This window comes from Microtus pennsylvanicus, chromosome 22 (assembly GCF_037038515.1).
Source record: "Microtus pennsylvanicus isolate mMicPen1 chromosome 22, mMicPen1.hap1, whole genome shotgun sequence".
Classification (NCBI taxonomy): Eukaryota; Metazoa; Chordata; class Mammalia; order Rodentia; family Cricetidae; genus Microtus; species Microtus pennsylvanicus.
In genome coordinates this window covers 35,379,186-35,401,717 of record NC_134600.1, presented here as the reverse complement: position 1 = coordinate 35,401,717, position 22,532 = coordinate 35,379,186, and the positions used below count along the sequence as shown (strand labels likewise).

Here is a 22,532-nt window from a genome sequence, read left to right as displayed (position 1 = left end):
TCCTAGATGGGCATGGCCTTCACAGGTGAGTCCTTAACAGGGACTTTTTACATTTTATGGGGAAGTGAACAGGAAAGACAGCTTAACTGAGAAAGAGCTTGTTTTACAAGCTTGAGGACACAACACACAAGTAAAAGGCCAGACAGTATAATATATGTTGTAATCCAGTACTGGGGTAGTGGGGAGGCAGCGTCAGACAAATTTGTGGCTCTCTGTCAGTCAGCCTAGTGGGTCAGCTAACTCCAGTCCCAGTGAGAGACCCTGCCTCTAAAAAGAGATGTTACACCCAACCTTGACCTCTGACTTCTATGCACACATGCACACACACACGCACACACAAACACAGAGACACACATTCCTGCACCCATGCACACACCTGGGGTGGGAGGAGGGAGTAGTCCCATTTTATGAAGAGGCAGAAGAAAGTGGCTGCATGGCAAGAATGTGAAAGTAATACATACTTTCTGCAATCAACATACAGGACTTGGGAGCAAATCTTTCTTCAGCTGAGGCTGTAGATAGGGCTGCAACTTGCTAACGCGCTTCTGGGAAAACCACTCAAGCCACAGCTGATTCCTTATTTACAGAAACTGTCAGAAAATAAATGTATACTTTTTAAATTGTTTGCATTGATATATATATATATATCAATCTCTCTATATATATTTATACATATGTAGATTGATTGATTGATTGATTGATTTTTGTTGAGCTCTACATTTTTCTTTGCTCTCCTCCCTTCCTCTTCCCTCCCCTTCTACCCTCTCCCATGGTCCCTTTGCTCACAATTTACTCAGGAGATCTTGTCTTTTCTACTTCCCATGTAGATTAGACTCATGTATGTCTCTCTTGGAGTCCTCATTGTTGTCTAGGTTCTCTGGGATTGTGAATTGTAGGCTGGTTTTCTTTGGTTTATATCTAAAAGCCACATATGAGTGAGTACATGTGATATTTGTCTTTATGGGTCTGGGTTACCTCACTCAATATAATGTTTTCTAGATACATCCATTTGCCTGCAAATTTCAAAAAAAGAAAAGAAAAGAAAGAAGACAAATAATGACATCTTGAAAGCATATCTATTTTCTACCTCTTAAGCTTAGTTAAATATTCTCTAGAAGAGATCCAGTATCTGGGGATAGTGAGATTCTCAATAGTCATGGTATCTACTACCAGGCCTGATCTCCGCTTGAGGCCCCTGGTGGAACGGGAGAACTCGGTAGCTATCCTCCGATCTCTATGTGCACACTGTGGCCTGTGTGTACACATGTACACACAATAAATAAATAAAATGTAAATGGGTTTCACACGATTATATTTCATTGATACAGATATGAATCTCTCAAGAATAAAGAAAACTTAAAGAAAAAGAAGGCTTAGAGGAATAGCCAAACACTTAGGAGCACCTGCTGCTCCTGCAGAGGGTCTGTCTTCAGAGCCCCAGCACCCATGTGGCATCTCACAAGCCCCCGTAACTCCATCTCCAAGGAGCCTGCTGTCCACGGGCACCAGCCACATACAGGATGTACACACATTCATGAAACATGCACACATACGCATAAAATAAATGAATCATTTTGAAAATGGAAAACATTTGTTTCTAAAGAAAAGAAAAAGCTGCTCAGCAAGTATTTAACCCAGGATGCAGGGTGATTTAATGTGGGCGCTCACCAACCTTCTCAAACAGCTGCAGGTCCTGTGAATCCTCCCAGGTGCCCTGTAGGCACTGCGGCCTCTTGGCATTAGGGGGCTGTCACACACATCATCATAAGGACTCGAAGCTGGTAAGGAATCTATCCTGATAATATGAGGGTATTAAAAATCTCTTGTCAAAGGACTAAATTCTAATACAACTCATTTAAAACTTACAAAAACTTTAAGAACAACCAAGAACAATTGATGGTTCTCAAGGAGGTAGTATTGGATTTCTGTTGAGCCATTTGGTGACATGTACCAGATTTTTCCCCAAAACTGCTCTGGACCAGTGGATGTCTGATATCTTCCTGACGTCTAATTCTTCCTCTCCTCTCTCAGGCCTGGTGCCAACAAGAAAAAAGAAAAAGAAAAAAAAAGTCAAATAGCTTGTGTCCTGCTTCAAAGCTCTGGTGAGTCCACGCCACTGTGCAGGGGTAAACATTTGCAGTCCTGATCAATTTTCTGACTTAGGTCCTCCCGACATCTTTACAGAGTTCTCCAAACATGAGGGAATAAGGAGGGAAAGGCAAGGCTGGGGGAGGGGAGCTGACCAATCGCCTCCTCGTTATACACTTGCCTCCATCCTCAGGCTGAAGTACATATATGTAAGATGAGCAGCGTGTGAGCCTGTACGTGTGGCTGTCATTTCGACTCGTTTGAGCACCGGCATATGCCTCACACACGTTTTATGGTGGAATTAGATGTCACCCAAACCTTTAACCACTTAAGCAATCATCTGCCTCAACGTCTTTTTTGAAACGCTATTCCAAGCAGACATTCAAGTAATTTTCTTCCTTAGCTGTTCTTCTCTGAGCTTGTACAGAATTCTTTTCCTTGGAAGAACGTTGTTCTTTTGTAAGCAGACCACTTCCCGGTTTGAAAGAAACATACAGAGAACTCTGTTAGCAAGTACAGAGTTATGAAGAAAAAGAAGTACACTCCGGACACAGCACATAAACCGCTCACAAGCTGTGCCCTCAGCGTGACATCTCTTCAACGCTTCAGCCACTTAGCAGCCCCCAGATAGCCAGCGCACAGGCAATAGACTTTTGCACGCTCTTACCAGCATGGGCTCAGCCTCTATGCCGATGGAGACAGAAAGGAAAGAAAAGTATTCCATTATACAGAAGCATTTCTCTCAGAGACAGCTCATAAAAGGAAAAGTTCATGGGGGCTGCACAATTTCCCTCTCCCACTCCACCATAAAATGCGCACGTTCTTAAAATGAAAGTGCCAAGGAGAGTTGTCTAAAGTGTGTGTGTGTGTGTGTGTGTGTGTGTGTGTGTGTGTCTTCTTTCTCTGGGGGAAAGCCTTCTCATCTTTGGGTTTTCACCACTCATAAATTATCGAGTTATTTCTCACTTATGGCATAAATATCAGTCTGCTTGGTGTATGTACCCACACATCAGCTGAGACTGAGGAGAGCTAAATTTACAAACATTAAATCAATCAGCAAGTGTGAATGGGTGAACAGCGTGGCACCCCTTAACTGAACAAGGCCACAGCATTCCTGTTAATCATCAGTTTTGCAACTTCCAAAGTTTTTTTTCTTCTTCTAGTTTTATAGTGTTGCTAGAAGCCAGATGAATAACTTCCTTCTATCAGAAGAAGGGAACAACTACCTCAAAACAGGAAATGAGACACTATCCCAAGAGATAAAGCTACCATAATTCTGAGTGCCACAACCGTTGGAAGATATCAGGTTTGTAAAGAGGAAATGATACTTGCGGTTCATTTAACTTGTTGTTATTAGTGAGAAGTCCTGGAACAGACAGGGCTGGCAGGTGTCTTGTGTGAAAATATCAATTCTGCAGATGGAGAGAGGGGAAATACACAGAAACAAACAGATAAAAATACATTTCTTCTCTACTTCTCCCAGGGCTCCCCTAAAATGGGCATCTCAGGACTAAGCACTGAGGACAGATTGATAATCCCCTTTCATTAGGAAGTATCTTCCTGTAGACACTTACCCCTAGCATTAACCAGGCAGGAAGCATGGGCGGGGCAATGAGGACAGGGGAATTCTGGGAAGAGGAAAGACTCAGTCTGCAGTTGTGACCCAGACACAGAGGAAGAAAGATGAGAAAGCCTCACTGATAAAAGGTACCAAGACACATGGCTAACACAGACAAGAATTATGGGTTAATGTAGGATGTAAGAGTTATTAATAAGAAGCCTGAGCTAACAGGCCAACCAATTTCTAATTAATGTAGACCTCTGTGTGTTTCTTTGGGACTGAACGGGTGCAGGACTGGGTGGCACAGAAACCTCTGTTCAACATACCATGAGAAATCATTTTACTTCAACTAGAAGCAAGTATCGTGGCAGATAGACTGATAGCCTCAGTTGAGCTATCAATGGCCAGAACTTTTCCTAAGGACTGTGTATTGTCTGAACCGCTAGCAGATGAGAGATGATTACAGTGACATTGTCGAGGCTGTGTCCTGGATGTTCCTGTGCAAATGCAAACAAGGCCACGCATGAAGGAATCCAAGCAGCCTGGGAAACACTCACGAGGTCTCTGTAAATGGCACTGGCTGGGGTAGAATGTGGCAGTGAGAGGGGAGAAATGAGCCATGACATTAACGGGGAGATAGAGCAAAGGGCCTGAAGAGGAGTGAGGATCTGGACGGGACTGGTTCATTTCCCCACATACTGACCAACTCTCCACCCCTTTTCTGAAGTAAACACCACTCTGTCTTTCTACCACCGTGTCTCTGTGTGGCGATACTGCTTTTCCACATGGGGTGAGAATAGGCAAGAACATACACAAATCACACAAGGAAATTTGTATCATAAAACTAGAAAAAAAATAGCACAGTCCATTTTTACAAAGGAATAAATAATGCAGTATATAAAGAAAACCAGAGACTTGAAGTAGGAAGTCCAAAAGGAGGAGAATACGTGATCCTAAATAAAAATGAATTGATCTAGAAAAGACAAGGGCATAAAAAGAGAACATGAATACCAAAATAGATTATGCAAGCATATGAAAATGTCAAAAATAATAAAAGCCAAACTCAGATTACATTTTCAATGTAATCAGGAATTGTTTAAAGGCTATGCCTGTCCTTAACGTCATGATTTGTCTCTGGGAGACTGCATTAGAGCTTTCACAACGGCTGGGTCTCTAGGACTGGGAAGTGGATCAGTGAGAACTTGGTTTCTACTCCACATTCTTTATACCATCTTTGTTCTGGAGTATGCACCACACCTAGGTTAGTATTGAGCTGCCTGTAAATTAAGAACTACTCTTGTGTTCAATAAGGAACAATAAGAGAACCGAGAGATATTATGAAGTAAAAATGTTATTCAATTACTAGGAGTTTGAAATTGATTTTTTTTAAAGACCTGTGGGCCTGGAGAGATGGCTCAGTGTTTAAGAGCACTTGCTGTTCTTGCAAAGGACTGGAATTTGTTTCCCAGCATCCAAATGTTGGCTCACACCTGCCTAAAACTCCAGTTCCAGGGGATCTGATGCCTTCTAGCCTACAGTAGTCACCAAACATTCTCTCTCTCTCTCTCTCTCTCTCTCTCTCTCTCTCTCTCTCTCTCTCTCTCAGCACATAAATACATGCAGGCAAATAATAATACACATAAAATAAAAATAAGCAAACTTTTTACAAAGCAGGAAAGGAAGTGGAACCAAACGGCAGCTGGGTAAGATCTGATACAAATAGAACAACTATTCATGCACCAAAAACCTGCTAAAGAAATCAACAAGAGACCACAGTGCCTGCTTCAAATGAAGCCAAATAGAAACTCATGCCGTAGAAGATGGGAAAAAAGAAGTTGCCTGTGCCAATCCTCCTCTAATCTCAAGCAGCAGCCTCCTGCTTCAGACAGGCAGAAATAGGAAGTCTAGGCTTTAAACCTGAGCCTCAGCACTGTGCTTACTACAGTGAATGCCAGTGCTAGCGGATACCCGAAGACTGAGCTACTGACTTCATCTGCCCACTGACTGACTGCTTTCTCATTCCTCTGTGTCTCTGGCCCTTTTGCCTGTGCTTGGGACCCTTTTCCTCCTATTGAGTTGCCTCGTCCGGTCGTGATATCAGGGTTTGTGCCTATTCTTATTGTAACTTGTTGGGCCATGTTCAGTTAATATCCCTGGGAAGCCCACTCCTTTTTTTTCCTTTTTATTTCTGATGAGAAATGGAGGAAGAATGTATCTGGGGAGAAGAATGGTAAAAGGAGGCATCGGAGTGGTAGAAGGAGAGGAAACTATGGTCGGAATGTGATGTATGAAAAAAGAATTAAAGAGGGCAGGAAAAAGGCAGCCTGGAGGGAGCCCTGCTGCTTCATGCTCCCCGAATCCTTCTCCCTTTGAGGGCTACAGCACTTTTTGTCTTTGCCTTGATCCTGTGAACCATTGTCCTCTTACAAACCAATCTCCCCTGCACTTTCTTTCTTTCTCCTCCTCTTACACTTCTGCCTTCTTCCTCTCCTCTTTCTCTTCCCCCTTCCTCTACTCCTCATTCTTCCTCCATCTGCTTACAGTAAGCTATCGCAGAGAAGAAAACTTCACAGCCTGAACCGTCGGACAGATTTCCATAGTTGGGATGATGGACTTCTGGACTGGGCTGGCTCACACGCTGCTAGCTCCTGCGGGGTGACCAGCCTGCCTAGGCACTGACATCACCGGTTGCTGTGATGTGCACCTCTTAAAAGTGCCTCTCAGTCAGTCCCTCCTCTGGCTCTTCTTGCTTTCCTGTCTGTCTGCCTCCCTGCCTCTCTCCTCTCCCCACCCAGATAGCCTTTCCCCCATTATCCTCCCCCCCTCCCCCAATAAGACCATTGCACTAACTCTGTTGCAGAGTCCTGTTCTCTTAGGTGCTTACCTTGGCAGGGTCTGCCCAAGGTATCTGCTTCGCCATTTTCTATCATTTTACACATGTTCTCAAGTCAGGTTCTAAACTGAGAGACAAGGAAGCCAGGTAAACAAAGAGTCAGTTTTCTTTCCCGTTGATGGTGAATCGCGGGGCGTGGCTTAGGTGTCTAATAAGAGGGAGTTTCTAGTCTGAATCCCAGAATTTTACCATCTCATCACAGGTACGTTGCGGCCTCCACCTGAAAAGGCAGAGCTGTGCCTACGCTTACCCTTGATAGAAAGGAAACCAACGGCGTGTCATCTGCAGTCAAACAAATCCCAGAGTGGAAAAGAGGATAAGGTACAGAGTCACCAAGCCTGTCCTTAAAATCGCTCCTTAGGTAACGGCCCTTCTTTTGTTATGGATGAGAAGGGGATGCAGGGATTGCAAGGGTGCTGTGGAGACAGACAGCCCTCTGCGAGGACTAAGACCCCTGTGGGGGGAATGTTACTGTCGGGACTTTAAAGCCAGGTGGACTTGCTACTAGTGTTTTCTTTTTTCAAGAACTTTAATGCAACATTAAGTCTGCCGCTGTGGAAAAAAATCCGCTAATAATGGAAAAATATCAGGAACCTCATTTAAAATAGAGAGCTTTCTGTCTAGAGTGGGTCTAGGAAGTCGACACATATTCTTGGGCAAACCTTCTTTGTGTCTCCTTTGTGAGTTACAGGCAGTAATCTTATCTCCACCATGGGCTTTACAGCCTGGACAATCATGCACTCAGTTCCAGGTCACTGAATGCATTTCTTGGCTAGGAACTTTTGGCAAAGGAAGGCGTCCTTGGGTTTCGCCTGTTGTGGCTAAGATAATGCGACAGATGCCTTCTATAGTAACAATGAGTTTCCTCTAAAAGTCATCTTCCATGAGCAGAGAGCTCATGATGGAAGCTTGTTAAAGCCTGAGTTCCTCTGTCCTCTTCTGGCACTCAGCACACACTGCGATTAAATCCAGGAGGTTAGGGTGATACACTCCCCCTAACAGGAGATGGCTCAAAGAATATGAGCCACGTACCATACAAGGATAGTGCAGTCAACAATGCACAAAAACGTAAGATGTGGTCTCATAAGGCTGTGGTGTCTAGTGACGTAACACTTGTCTTTATTTGTGTAGAAGTAATCCATGGTGCTTGTGCAATGATGAAACTAAGAATGTCTTCTTTTGGAATGTATTCCCGTTGTTTGTGAAAACATTACTGCTTTTGACATTGAAGCTCCCACAGGAGAGGTGGCTTTGCCAGACTAGGGGCTATTGAGAGACGCATAAGAGATACTATAATTTATATATATATATATATATATATATATATATATATATAGAGAGAGAGAGAGAGAGAGAGAGAGAGAAAGAGAGAGAGAGAGAGAGAGGGAGAGAGAGAATTACATACTAGAATTAGACATTGTTCTTCCAGCCTAGTTATAAGACCAAGACAGTGATAATATGACATAAATGTTTATTTGGCAGATCATTCCATGTAGTAATATTTCATTTGTATTTTAATAAGTAAAGCTTGCCTGAAGATCAGAGACTAAAACAGCTGTCGATCAGCCTTACATACAAGGCAGTGGTGACACACACCTTTAATCCCATTAACCGTGCTACTAATTATCCATAGAAACCAGGCGGTGGTGGTGCACGCCTTTAACCCCAGCACTAGAGAAAAATAAAAGACAGGAGGAGACAGCTCTCACTCACAGTCTCATTCTGAGATAACAGGAAGCAGGATCACCATTTCAGGCTGAGGTAGAGGTAAGAGGTAGGGCTGGCTATTTTGCTTTTCTGACCTTCAGGTTGAACCCCAATTTCTGTCTCTGGGGTTTTTTTTAATCATACTGCAATTCCACCTAATCGGAGTGTAGGCTCATCTTTACACAAAGCACCCAAGGGTATCATTCTTAAGAGCAATGCTATAGAGTTAATACAGATCTCTCCGCCTCCCCCCTTTAATAAGACAAAAAACTTTCCTGGCATACCCTAGTTAGTAGTGAAAATGAGATTTGTCTTTAGTGGTGAGAAATCTCAATGCCATCTGATAATTGTGGTCTGCATTGTTTGAAGTAATTAATTGTGATAGACAACCCTTAAATCTCTGGGGTTTAACGCAATAAGAGTTTATTTCTCATTCTCATCACAGCCCAATATTGGCCAGGCAGAACTCTATCTGCTGTGACATCTGGAACACACACTCTCCAAGGTTGTCTCTACTGGGGGGGTTTCAGAATGAAGGAAAGCCTACCAGCTCCGACTTGCCTCAGCCTGGAAGAGAGACAAAGACCTTCGGGAAACTTAGCAACCTGGCCCTAACCTAACCGAGAGAGTAAACGGGAAGTGGACAATGAAGATATAAGATCATTTTAGGGGGGAAAGGAAATACCCAAATAAGCACAGCTTTCATTGTCGTTGTTAAAGGAGCCACCACAGAGAGATCACGTGAGTATTTTGTATGCCGCTGTCACCGCACCTAAGGATGGATCTTAGGCCATGCTCCAAATGATTAACACTTCATTTTAGCAACACAGTCCTATTGCATCCAGATTCTGCACTTTAAACTCTTATTATCTATAAGCCAAGGAGACAACCACTGGGTCTAAACTAATATTCAGAGATTCTGGAGCACTTTTTTTTCCTCTTTGCTAAAGCTGTTAGGGAAAGCTCATTTTGAATATAGGAGACTTAGGCACAATAAGTCATTTAATTTCAGAAACTCACCACCTAGGGTTATGGTTTTGATTCCACTTCTATCAACAGGCATGGGAAAACCGCTGGTAACACCTCTTATGAGATCATTCCACACCACTGTTTAAGAAATCTTTGACGATCTCCAAGTCGAGGCAGATGGTGCCGTTCAGCAACAACACAATCAGCCCGCACCAGTTTGTTGATCTCCTCCACGAATCACAAATCCCCGGACATTGATGAAGCCTGGGCAAACCTTCCCGAGCCCACCAGATGTGCCGTGAAGCAGCCAGAGAAGCAAGTTACCCTGTGGCGAGAACTCTGTATTTTATGAGCGATGGAATCACAGTGCACACTCCTCATTGTCCTTTGAGACAGAAGTGGGGTTCCCAGAGCTAGACTGCCAAGAAGTTTGTTAGCGCTCAAATTTTGTGCTCGAGGTGACCATTGCTCTACCCAGAACACCTGAAGATGGACTCATCTTGTTAGGTTGCATTTCCTCTCCAGAGAAGCATCGCCTCCGTGCTACCATGAAAGAATTTGTTTTAAAAACAACAACACACGTAGACCGCTGTTTAGTGTTACTGCTTTCACATTCGTTTTCAGGAAAGTCAATGACGCCAAGACCACTAGTGCACATGCGTGTGTGTGCACATGGTTCCATTTATGTAAATGTGTAACTAGCCCAGCTTTTACTCAGCTTTACACATTATATATAACTGAAGAATTGTAAATCATTATGTTCTGTGTGTATATATGTATGTGATGTTCTTAAGAGTGTTTATGCATATTTGCATATGTATGGATGTATATGTCTGCAGGTATGAGTGTGTGTCTGTGTATGTATGGGCGCAATGGGCGCATGTATGCATGCGTGTGTATGCCTCTGTGTGTGTGTGTGTGTGTGTGTGTGTGTGTGTGTGTGTGTGTGTAAACCAAGCACAGACATCAGATGTCTTCCTCAACTGCTCTGCACATATTTGCTGAGGCAGGTCTCCTAGTAAAACAAAGGCTTGCCAGCTCCGCTGGTCTAGCTAGCCAGTTTAGGGGCCATCTCCTCTCTCTGTCTCCTAAGCACTGGGGTTTAAGGTGGGCAAACACACCTGCCAGGCATTCTTGTGGGTGCTGGGGTTTAACTCAGTTCCTCCTGCTTGCTTGCATAGCAAGTTTTTTATCCATTGAACAATCTCCCCGGGCCCAATTTTAAAATTAATTTTAACAAAGAAAAGGCAGCAGTTTTGTGTTGCCAGCTGAAGGATTTAGAATACCACTAAGTTTCTATAGATCATCTGCATTTTAAAGAACTTTCCAAAGTTTGCTTCACCCTCCTCCCTGCATGTGAGGCTTTGTCTCCGAGCTTTCATTTTTGAAAAAATTTGTTTATTTATGTATTTTTTTAAAAAAGCTATCTTTTCTCATTTTACATGCCTCTCCCTCCCTTCTTCCTCTTCCCTCCACCCCTCACTGCCCCTATCCTACACCCTATCCACTCCTCAGAGACATGGGGAGTCAACAAAGTCTGGTGCCTCACTCTGAGGCAGGACCAAGGCCCTCCCCACTATATCTAAGCTGAGCATGATATCCCTCCAAAAAGAATGGGTTCCAAAAAACCAGTACAAGCAGTCGGGATAAATCCTGGTCTCACCGCCAGTGGTCCCGCAGTCCTCCCCAGCCATACAACTGCATCCACATTCAAAGAAACTAATTTGGTCCTTTGCTGGTTCTCTCGCTGTCTGGCTGGAGTTGGTGAGCTCCCATTAGCTCAGGTAGACTGTTTCAGTGGGTATCCCCATCATGGTCTTGGCTTCTTTGCTCATATTCTCACTTCTCCCACTCTTCAACTGGACTTTGCCCAGTTTTCCACTGCAGATCTCTGCATTTGCTTCCATAAGTTGCTGGATGAAGTTTCTATGATGATATTTAAGATTGCCATCAAACTGACTACAGGGCTACCTCAAGATCCAGCAACACCACTCTTGGGCACATACCCAAAGGATGCTCAATCATACTACAAGGACTTTTATTCAACTATGTTCATTGCAGCATCATTTGTAATAGCCAGAACCTAGAAACAACCTAGATGGCCCTCAATCAAAGAATGGATAAAGAAAATGTGGTACATATACATAATAGAGTACTACCATAGGTAATAAAAAACAATGACATCTTGAAATTTGCATGCAAATGCCTGTTACTACAAAAAACTATCCTGAGTGAGGAAACCCAGGCCCAGAAAGATGAGCATGGTGTGTACTCACTCCTAAGTGGATACTAACAAAGGATAACAAGCCTATAGTCCATGACCCCAGAGAAGCTATGAAACAAGGAGAATCCTAAGAGAAACATATATAGATCCAACTGGAAAGGGAAAGTAGACAAGATCTCATGAGAACATTGGGAGCGTGGGGGTGGGGGCAGAAGGGGATGAGGAGGGGAGGAGAACTTGGGGGAACAGAATGCTAGAGATGGGGGAAGGACAGAGATGAAGAGCAAGGACAGAGATATTTTGATTGAGGGGCTAGCAAGAAACCTGGCACTAGAAAAATTCCCAGGAATCCATAAGGATGTTCCCAGCTAAGACCCTAAGCAATATTGGGGAGCTTTCATTTTTTCAACTATGAAAGAAGGAAAATGAGATTGTGTTCCTCGCCCATGCTGCTGTATTGAATAATTAGGTTGCCTTCAGAAAGAATTTAATGTCCTTTTGCAATATCTGCTTTTCATCAAATGAGAATGTTGGGACGGGTGCTGTCCATGGTTCTGAGACGTGGGACTTGACACACAATGTAAGAGGTCTGCTGGAGCCAGCAAAGGAGGAGGTCTTCTCTTAGGTCAGGCGCTATTTGAAGACTTAGCATTGAGACTATGCTGAAGTGGCACCACTCACAGCTTATTTCACAATAGTGTTATGGTGGGATTAAGTGTTCACTACGACCAAAGCTTTTTACCGAAAGAAGGCATTTCGTCAGGGATTCGCTTACAGATTCAGAGGAATCATCTGGGCTTCTGGTGTCAGATTGGAACTGCGAGTGTACCCCACCTTGTGGACTAAGCTATTACCAGTTGTTGGGTTCTCTCCAGTAAGAGAAAGCCATCATGGATTACACCAAATGCTGAATCACCCAGCCTCAAGGAAAAAGTAACTACTAGGTTCTCAGCTCTCAGGGGTGACTCTGATATTGCTACTATTTTAAAACTTACTTAATATTAATCTGTGGATGCATAGCTTCATCCCACCGGTTCTGTTTCTCTAGGGAGCCCTGACTAATACAATGTCATATAGTAAATTACAGCCTACAAAAAGCCCCGCAAGATTGGATGCATACCACACAGCGAATGCAGGGACAGCATCTGGTCAGTTCCAGACCTTTCCATGACAAGCACAGGTTTTCACCATTGGATATCATCCGTACAGACTGCCGAATGGGGTGATTTTTGCTTGCACTAGTAAACAGAACACTTGGGGTGAGGATAGACATAATGCCACTTAGAAGAAAGGAAGATAATTTAGTTCAGGCCTAATATTCTATAATAATGTCTAAATGCCATGTCTATCTGATAAACATCCCACGGAAATATCCAAAGCCAAGGATTCCTCACGTGGTTCAGTCTTCTACACAGAGTCCATTTCCAGAGATTTGATGTAGCCGCTAAGTGGGAATTAATTAAGTGGAACTAAGACACACACTATGGAGGTCTTAACATTCTCTCTAAGTAACGACATGAAAGACGGAAACAGAAAAGTGGGTAGGAAAGGAGGAATCCTCTGCTCAAACATTTTATTCTAGTTACATTGTATGCGTGTTGTGTGGGGGTGATGCATGCGAGTGTACATAGCTATGTGCATACGTGTAGAGGTTAGAAGGATCCCTTATCACTGTTCACCTTACTACATTGAAGCAGTGTTTCTCACCGAACAAGAAACTCACAGTTTAGGCCAGGCTAGCCCGTCAGCAATGTCCTGGAACCTGTCTGTCTCTGCCCCGCCAATAACGTGATTACAGGCACAGATGGGTAGTCATACCTCATCTTTGTGTGGTTTTTGTTTTCCAGGATCTCATTGTGTAGCCCTGGCCACCTTGGAATTTATCTTTTAAACCAGGCTGCCCTTGAACTCACAGAGACCTGTTTGCTTCTACCTTCTACATATTGAGATTAAAAAAGTGTGCCATCACCCTAACCGATGCCAGGCTTCTTGGGTACTTGGGATCCTAACTCAGATCCTCATGCTGGCACAAACGGCATTCCTACCTACTGAACCAGCTTTCCAACTCCCCACACTTGCAATTTAGCACATTTTTTATTGTCCAACTATTCAGACATTACAAAGACTCAAATGTGCATCTAAAGTAAAAGGTATCTAGTTTGTTATGTGGTGTGTGTGTGTGTGTGTAAAACTAGCTATTTATTGGACAAAATAACTCCCACGACAATATAATTTACTATTTGAAAGGACGCGGGTTCTTTGTTATTACTTTAATGCCCAGAGAACTGCTTTGTTCAGAGTTCACTGAAGGACACATATATCTTTTGAGTGTCAAATACCATGTGCCTGCATCTTTTCCAGGTCCCTTACCTGTCATTTTATGAAACTTTTATGACCGTTTGCAGACAAAGGCCAACAGTGTAGAGAGGAACAAAGAAAAGTTTCATAAAGAGCAGACCCAGCAGTTTAAAATCGGTTGAGAAATTCATCTCTCAGGCCCGAGAATGGCAGAGCGTGGATCCGGGTGTCATTGGAACAGGTGAGTCATAAATATGAGCTTCGAGATCCTTGGTTGCTACTCTTGCTGGTGCTGAGTCTGCATCAGGCAGCAAGTGCACCTCAGAGTCTCACAGCCAGCATCTCATCTACGATGGTTTCTTTACCTGTAGAACCAATCTTCCAAGTCATACCCTTCTTTTACAGATAATATTGCTATCAAATATTGCTAATGAAAATAATTAGAAAAGCAAACAATAGCTATCAATAATAATAGTCTACAATGAAAATGGCACACTGAAATGTGGAAAGACCCGTGACTTCTTCGCGGTCACAGCCTACATCTGTGGAGGACTCTACTCTGTGCAAAGAAGCATTTCCTGGAGTTCACTTACTTAATTATATCTTTAATCCTTTTATAAACCCCTGGAGTTCCATATCGCATCTTTAATTCAGGAAATAATAAGTTTGCATCTCAGAATTGTTGGAACAAGTCCGAGCACAGGGAAGCACTCAGTAGATATGAGTTTCATTATCCAGTAGTCTATTTTCTCCACACCTTAGCAACCTGTGGACTTGTTTTTAACCCCTTTTCTGGCTCTTCCAACCTTTCTCATGGCATCATAAAAGTCACAGGCCACATTTTAGTGCACCCCACTTTGAACTAGAGGATTTGGGTACATTTAAGCCTCCTTCATATAGCCTCTTTTGGATACTTCTCCTCTATCTTACCACTCCTTTCTGCTGATGTTTCTGCCATACTTTCCTTACTAACTGTCTCGGTATCTGAACGACGCACTTGGGTTTATAAGCTCGTGTTTCTGTGGGCAGCAGAGCGGTCTTTATAGGGCAGTGTTCTGGTGCTGCACACTTTGGAGCAGCCTTCAGGCTTGAGTCCTAGCTCAGCAGTTACTGATGATGAATTTGTAGTCATTCACTAACCATAGCTTCAGTTTCCCTGTTTGTGACGTGGAAATAATGAAGGTTTATATCTTTTGGGTTTATTTAATTTTATAGCTGTTACATTTCCTTTTTAATTATAGTTTTAGTAATTCTCTAAAAATTGCATACACTGTGTTTTCGTCATATTTACCCAACTGCTACCCTAATTTTTTCCATATTCATTCTCTCCTCCCTACGGCCCCAACTTCTCGTCTTTTCTTATAATAACCCATCAACTTCAATTTGTGCTGTCCTGGGTGTGGGACCATCCAATGAAGTGATGTGTGGTTGATGTACAGGCACTCCATCCTAAAGAAAACCGACTCTTCATTCCCCAGAAGATAGGGAGTGTTTATAGCTCCCCAGTTAGGGGTGAGGAATCAGGAGCCCCTCCTCTCTCCATACTGAGTGCTGGCTGGCTTGACCCATGCTGGGTCATGCTTACTCTCAGTGCCTCGGCCAGGTGTGATGTTCTGCTTTAACTACCACCCGGTGCGCAATTCTGCTAAATGGGCATAACACCCATTAAATGGATTTATTTTTAAATAATACAATGCATGGAAAGGGTGTGGCCCTGCTCCCAACACAGCTGAAAGAATGCCGAGAAAATCTAGTAGAGATTGCTGGTTTTAATAATGACAGTGTTTGCCTTCCTAGCGTCTAGCCCACCTCCTGAAATTAGTCTGAACTCATCACGATTCCACACTTCCCCTGACAGTGACCTGTTCAGAATTACCAATTAGCAGCCTCCCCAAGCTCTGTGAAACAGAAGGGAAAGTTGGCTGGGGAGCTGTGGGAAAGACTTTCTTATTCTCAGCGAAGAGCTGTAAAAAGAACTATGGCTCTTAGAAGGTGAGGATTGTTTCTTTGTACTCTCTGTTATTGTCATATCATGGAAGTTTATATGTTTGACAAAATGCATGTTTGAGAAAATTTTAAGCTAGGCATCTTCTTTTCAACTTGATAATCTCAAATGCAGATTGTATTTGTAAAGATGTAACGTAAGGTCACAATGAGAGATTGCAGTACGGTAGGGCTAAGTCGTCCATAAATGTCCCATGGTTTGACAATTACATTGCGCTCTGCCTTTTCTTTGTCTATAGGACTTGTTCACGTCTTGTTGCTAGTTCATGATTAACAAAAGCACAGATCTAGGCAACAAATGAGATTAATACAAATTAGTCCTAATCTGCAAATGGCACTTGAAAGGTGGTCCCAGAATTCAGAGTGTAGCTTTTAGACATTTTTACTGGAATAGATGCTCTCACGAATCTTGTGTCTGCAAATACCACATCTGCTCTACCGGGCAGCTTTTAGCAACACAGGTTTTCTTGTTGTTGTTTTTCAGTTCTAGATCACATGAGTTCAATATAAGGACGCCAGGATTGGTTTCCGGTGAAGGCCTGCTCCAGGCATCTCTTTCATGAGGGCATCAACTCAAATGGTAGTGTTTCGATTCAGAAAAGGGTTTTTAGCACATGCATTGTCGAGAGATTCAGACCATAGCAATGTGATGAGCAGATAATGGAGGAAGGAGAAATAGGGTTTCTATTCTTAATATAAAAAATAATGATTTTAAGAAGCAGAGATGTAAATGTCAAAGGAGATAAAATACAATTTCTTTTTCTTATTGTTTTTATTGAGCTATACATTTTTGTCTGCTCCCCTTTCTTTCTGCCCCTCTCCTCTTTTACCTCTCCAATGGTCCCAATTTGCTCAGGAGATCTTGTCTTTTTCTCCTTCCTAGAAAAGAAAAATCAGTCTATAGTCCACAACTGCAAAGAACCTAGAGAATAAAGAGGACCTTAAGACAGACATACATACATAGATCTACATAGGAAAATACAATTTCTTATTCATCTTCCCTCCCACTCATTTGTCTTCCCAAGCCAAGGTGCCCCTTCTATTTTCATGGCTTTATTTTCAATCTAAATTTTACATATTAGATGTCATATTTGTCTTTCTAAATCTGTCCTTTTTTGTGTGCTTAACATGATAATCTCGTTTTTTTCTCTTTTCCTACAAATAATATAATTTCTCTCTCCTTCAGTGATGAATAACTGTATACATATACCATATCTTCTTGATCCTTACACCCCACTGATGGGCCACAATAACATGGCGATGCAGATATCCTATTGTTAGCTAACTTAGATTCCTTCAGGTAAATACCAAGGAATAGTATACTAGATCATGCAGTAGTTATATTTTTAGTTCTGGGGAAAACATCCATATTGATTTCCATGCTTACTAGATTAATTCACATTCATAGCGATAGTGTAGAAGGCTTTATTCCCCGTGCCTCTACACCCTGCATCTTAACTAGAATTTGTTATCATTTATTGTCTTGATAAAGGCCACTCTGGCTGCGGTGGGAATGGGAGTTTTGTTTACATTTGCGTTTTGGAAAGGGGACTCTGGAATAGACATTTCTTCATGAGTTATGCCTGTTGTTCCCACTTTTGGAACCATTTCTGTCCATTAACTCCCTATAAGCCTTGCCTCAGATACCAGCTCTCTTAGAGAGAGATATCTCAGACTGACTTGAACACCTCTGTGGCTCTATGGTATCAGGGCAAGCTATGACCCAATTCATATTGTGCTGAAATCCCTCGTGCATGCCTACTCCTAATTGCAAAGATGTTTGGATCTTTTTGGTGTCCTTGACATGAAACATGAGACTGGAACAATGCAAGTAAACACCTGTTCAATGTTTATTTAATGACAAAGATATCAAATGCAAGGAATAATAACAAACAAATAATCAAGAATTACCAAATGTGTTGGAGGGAAGGTAGCTTTGGCTTTACTTCTACTGCATTTTCAGTAGTAGATGGAGTACCTTGCTGCAGTCCCAAGAGTAAGGAGGCCAGTTGGAACAAGTGGAGGCATCTGAAACCAAAAGGAATCTCCCTTCCTTTAAGCTGTTTTCCTAGCTATCCAGGCATGGCATTGAAAAAGTAGCAAATGCATATCCAAGGCGAACTGTTTCAGGCCCCTTCTCAGAACTACCTACCCCACCTTGTTAGAAACTCATCATCTAGGGTTCTCTGAGAGAGAAGCTTGGGGGAGGGATCACTGACCTGGGGCTTCTTGGTATTCTTCAGGCGATTCGAACATAGAACAGCATTTGAGAACCATGCCTCTGCTGTTAAAGACAGGAGTACAATCATGAGTGATCCGCTGACACTGGATGCTCCTGGGAAATCAAGCCACCTCTTCAGGACTCCGTGTACTTACCTATAAGTCAGTACAGGGAGGAACCCTTTCTGATAGTTTACCTGTAACTGAAGCTGTTGACTGATTGCTGCAGAGTCGGGCTCTGCTCCAAGCCTCTACCAATGCTAGAAGCCAGGAGCTCCCAGGCTCGTGTTCCTGTCAGCTCTTACCAGAAGAAGAGCTTGGAACATCAAGCATCCAGAACTTTTACAAAATGATCGTAAAGCTTGTTTGCTTGAAATGGTCCCAGATTGAGAAGATTTATTACCACGAAACTGGCAAATGCCACAGGTTGGGGCTTCACTTTCAACAGTCTCCAGAGAGCTGCTGTTCAGCACAGCCAAGGGCATTCAAGTCATCCCCCCCCCCTCAGGCCCCAGCAACCTAGAACACACTGATAATAGAGAAAAATGCTTGTCTTTCCTGTATTCTCAATTTTAAGGAATGCAACACAACTTTTTAGTTAGGGACTGGCAGAGGTTAATATGTCTTAAAATGCACACTCGGGAACATGAAACATGAAATAGACTCTTGAGAAGACTCGTACATCCCCAGAGTCATCTGCAATGTTCCTCCTTGTCTTTAATGTTGAAGGCTAATAGTCTTTTACTGATCAGCATATATGCACTCATACATAATCTCACTTTTCTTTTATAAGACTCTTTAGATACTGTAGTTTGTGGTCTGTATGAATTGAGGTCTTTGTAAATAAAATTTGCATATATATAATTTCACATTCTAGGGAGCTAATGAATGCATTTTGAATGAGGGAATAAATCTTTCTAATAGGTGAAAACTTATTACTTGTGTTGACTTTTAATTAATACTATTAAGGACTACTTAAAATTTAATTGTGTGTTTAGCAGTTTTATTTAAGTAGTAGGCAATGAAATTCTAACCACCACCACCACCCCTCTGTGTGTGTGGTGTGTGTGTGTGTGTGTATCTTCCCTTCCTCTTCTCCTCCTTTTCTCTCTCCTCCTTGGTGCTGTTAGGGATCTAATCCAGGGCCTCTTTCAAACAATTTACTGCCGAGCTATGACCTCACAACTAACCCCTTTGAAAGTCCTGATTTTATAACTGACCAAGAGTAAAATAAGTACATATGGAGGCTTCCCAGATACTGTAGCAATGACGTAGCACATATGCCTAAAAATTTATTATGTATACAATGTTGTTTTTAATCTCATAGTACATATTACCAGCTTACAAACTCTGCAAAACAAAGTGAATTTTAAAAGCTCATTTAAAAATGAATGGTCAGTTAGGTTATTTGCTCACTGTGACACTTCTTTTGGGAAGGATGGATCAATAGAAAAAGAGACAATCTGATAAATTCATCAATCTGTTTAGTGGATTATATGAAACAGCAGCATGGCTTTCCAGAGCAACACTTTCCAAAGTCTGATCCACCATCCCAGGAGCCTGAAGACCTTTTCAGAGAGTCTGCAAGATCAAAACTCATTTTAAAAACATTATCTTGCATATCACCATAGAACCTTAATCTGGCGATGGATGGAGATAGAGACAGAGACCCACATTGGAGCACCGGACTGAGCTCCTAAGGTCCAAATGAGGAGCAGAAGGAGGGAAAACATGAGCAAGGAAGTCAGGACCACGAGGGGTGTGCCCACCCACTGTGATGGTGGAGCTGATTTAATGGGAGCTCACCAAGGTCAGCTGGACTGGGACTGAATAAGCATGTGATCAAACCGGACTCTCTGAACGTGTCAGACAATGAGGGCTGACTGAGAAGCCAAGGACAATGGCACTGGGTTTTGATCCTACTGCATGTACTGGCTTTGTGGGAGCCTAGTCTGTTTGGATGCTCACCTTCCTAGACCTGGATGGAGGGGGGAGGACCTTGAACTTCCCACAGGGCAGGGAACCCTGACTTCTTTTTGGACTGGAAAGGGAAGGGGAGGGGAAGTGAGGGATGGGGGAGGGAAGTGGGAGGAGGGGAGGAGGTAGAAAATTTTAACAATAATAATAATAAAACATTGGGTGGTGTCAGACTTTTTACCAATGTTTACATTTGCCTTGTTTGAGCAACAGATGCCTTAGTGCAGGCCAAGGTGTGTTAGTCATCACAGAGTTCACCATCACGCAAGTGGAGTAAAGCAAAACCTAGGTCCCTTTCAGAACAGCCTCAGTGAAACAATAAGATGACACACTTTGTGGAGATTATGAGGTTTTAATCTGTGAGCAACAGAATACGCTCACAGGGCACTGGAAGCCAGTATACTTCTCTTCATCCAGGCCAAGCTGTTTTGATGGAATATTCTTTTCATCATTTTAATCGTAACACATAAATTACGTCCTTGGAGACCCATCAAAATAAGCTAGATAAGCCAGTCACAAGGGAAAGCTGGAGGTATTTGTTGCCAGAGTTCAAACTTTCAAGTGAAAATTAAAGTTTTGGAAAGTTCATGTCTGCCACCACGAATCTGGAAGATTATCAATAATTACTAAAAAAAGTGAAAAACGAAATATACAATAAGTTGCAAGATCCGTGCAATCCAACAAGACATTATTTTTCCAAACGACTGTAATAGGGTGGGTTTATAAAATGGATAAAAGATGATTTGAAATAGAAATTGGACAAATGATTTTCAATGTGATAAAACAGGAAGAATTCATAGATGCAGTTTATGTTGTAAACCATCCTTCAAGCCACTTGCATTCATTGAGATCTGCAATTTTGTAGTATCAAAAGTAATACTGCATTTACATAAAAAGAGATTAAAACAGTCTTACTTTTCCAAATAATATGTATGAGGCCCAATTATCTTTTTATAATTTAGCCCAAAGTAGAAGGTTGAAATAGATGGAATGCAGAAGCAGATATGAGAATCTAGTTATTTTCATTAACCCAGATGCTAATAGACCTGCGAAAGGAAAAATTACATCGCTAAACTTGTTTTAGAAAAATAGTTACTATTACTAGCAATGTTTTATTTAACATGTAGTCGATTCACTTTTATTTTTCAAAGATTTGTTTACTTATTTTATTTTATATGTATATATGCTTCACATATAGGCCTGTGTACCACGTACATGCTTGGTGCCCCTGGAAGCCAGAGGAGGGCATCAGATCTCCTGGGAATGGAGAACGCTGTTCATGTGGGTACTGGGACTTGAACCTGGCTCCTCTGGAAGAAAAGCCACGGTGCTTTTAGATACTGAACCACATCTCCAGCTCCAGATTTATAGTTTTTCAGTGATCTCATAGGAAATTTTTTTTAAACAATGCAAATGTTTTATTTAATAGTCGCAGGTCATCATGGGCCAAGTGGTGGATACTCAGGACCCAGCAGGAAGGTCAGCGCAACCTCCGAGCCTCTCTTTCTGACTCCAATAGGGTAAGCACATCTCCCTCTCGAACGGGACCTTTGACGTTTCAGACAATGGAGCGGCTGGTGTCATCCATAAATTTGCGTGCACTGTCCCTGCAAACCGGTCCTGCCCAGCACTTTGGTTATCTAGCGAGCTTGATGGGCTGCACGTGACTCGTGTCCATGATGGCGGCGATCAGGCGGAGAGCGGGAAATATTTTTAAAAACATCTTTAGCTAAATACTTGTATGTGTACAATACATATGAATACACTGGTCTAAAAAGCAAAAGTTATCATGGAGATTGCCTGGTCTCTAACAGTGACGTGTTGACTCAGTTTGAGCTTTCCACGGAGATTAAGGGGTGACTTTCAAGGCAGAATTCACAAGCTGCTGTGTCAGGATTATTGAAAATCGTATTCATGGCAATCAGCGCCTCTCTGTGGCTTCAGTTCCCCTATGGTAAAGCATGCTCCAAAAACATCCCACAGAAAATTCCAGAAACAAACAATGTACGTTCCGAATCGAACAGCATTCTAAAGAGCAATATAAAATCCCATGTTGACCCACCCACCTGACCTGAGGTTTTCCTCTCCAGTGTTTCTTGCTTCTCTGGCAGGTTTATGGGTCAGGCTGCTATGAGATCAACTGTTGGGTCAGTGTGTGAACACCAGCTTTGGTGCTATCAGTGGTTTTGGGGACCCACTGCGTATCTCAGAACACATAACTTCAGATAAAGGGAGATTGTTCTACAAATACAGAGAAAATAAATATCCATGGATCCTCTCCACATTCCTGAATGGAACTGGGCAGCATGGAAGGGCTAGAAAACCCCTGCTTCATACTGAGAAGGGCACACAAAATCCTGAGCTGGTCCAGACACCAGAGATCTATGTCCAGGTTGGCTACATAATCATTCAGAACTTGAGATCCTTCTTGGAACTTCAGTTTATTACATCATTTATTGAGCCCATGAGTTTCCACGAAATGATGGCTGAGAGAACTTCAGACATCAGAACATCCCACGTGATGTCATTTCTTAAGTGTGTCCACAAAAATGAATGACTGCCAGGCATGGTGACACATGGGCTTTGACTCC

General features: G+C 42.5%; 1 long non-coding RNA gene and 1 pseudogene across 1 annotated transcript; one reads left to right on the top strand and one right to left on the bottom strand.

Moving 5' to 3' along the window:
* The first annotated feature begins 2,047 nt into the window (after window positions 1-2,047).
* On the top strand, window positions 2,048-6,859 carry LOC142839897 (uncharacterized). Its single transcript, XR_012908851.1, has 3 exons — window positions 2,048-2,102; window positions 3,252-3,394; window positions 6,745-6,859. It is a non-coding gene; the product is annotated as an uncharacterized LOC142839897 (long non-coding RNA).
* A 14,498-nt stretch (window positions 6,860-21,357) lies between these two features.
* Window positions 21,358-21,619, bottom strand: LOC142840081 (small ribosomal subunit protein eS28-like; annotated as a pseudogene).
* Between the last annotated feature and the right edge of the window lie 913 nt (window positions 21,620-22,532).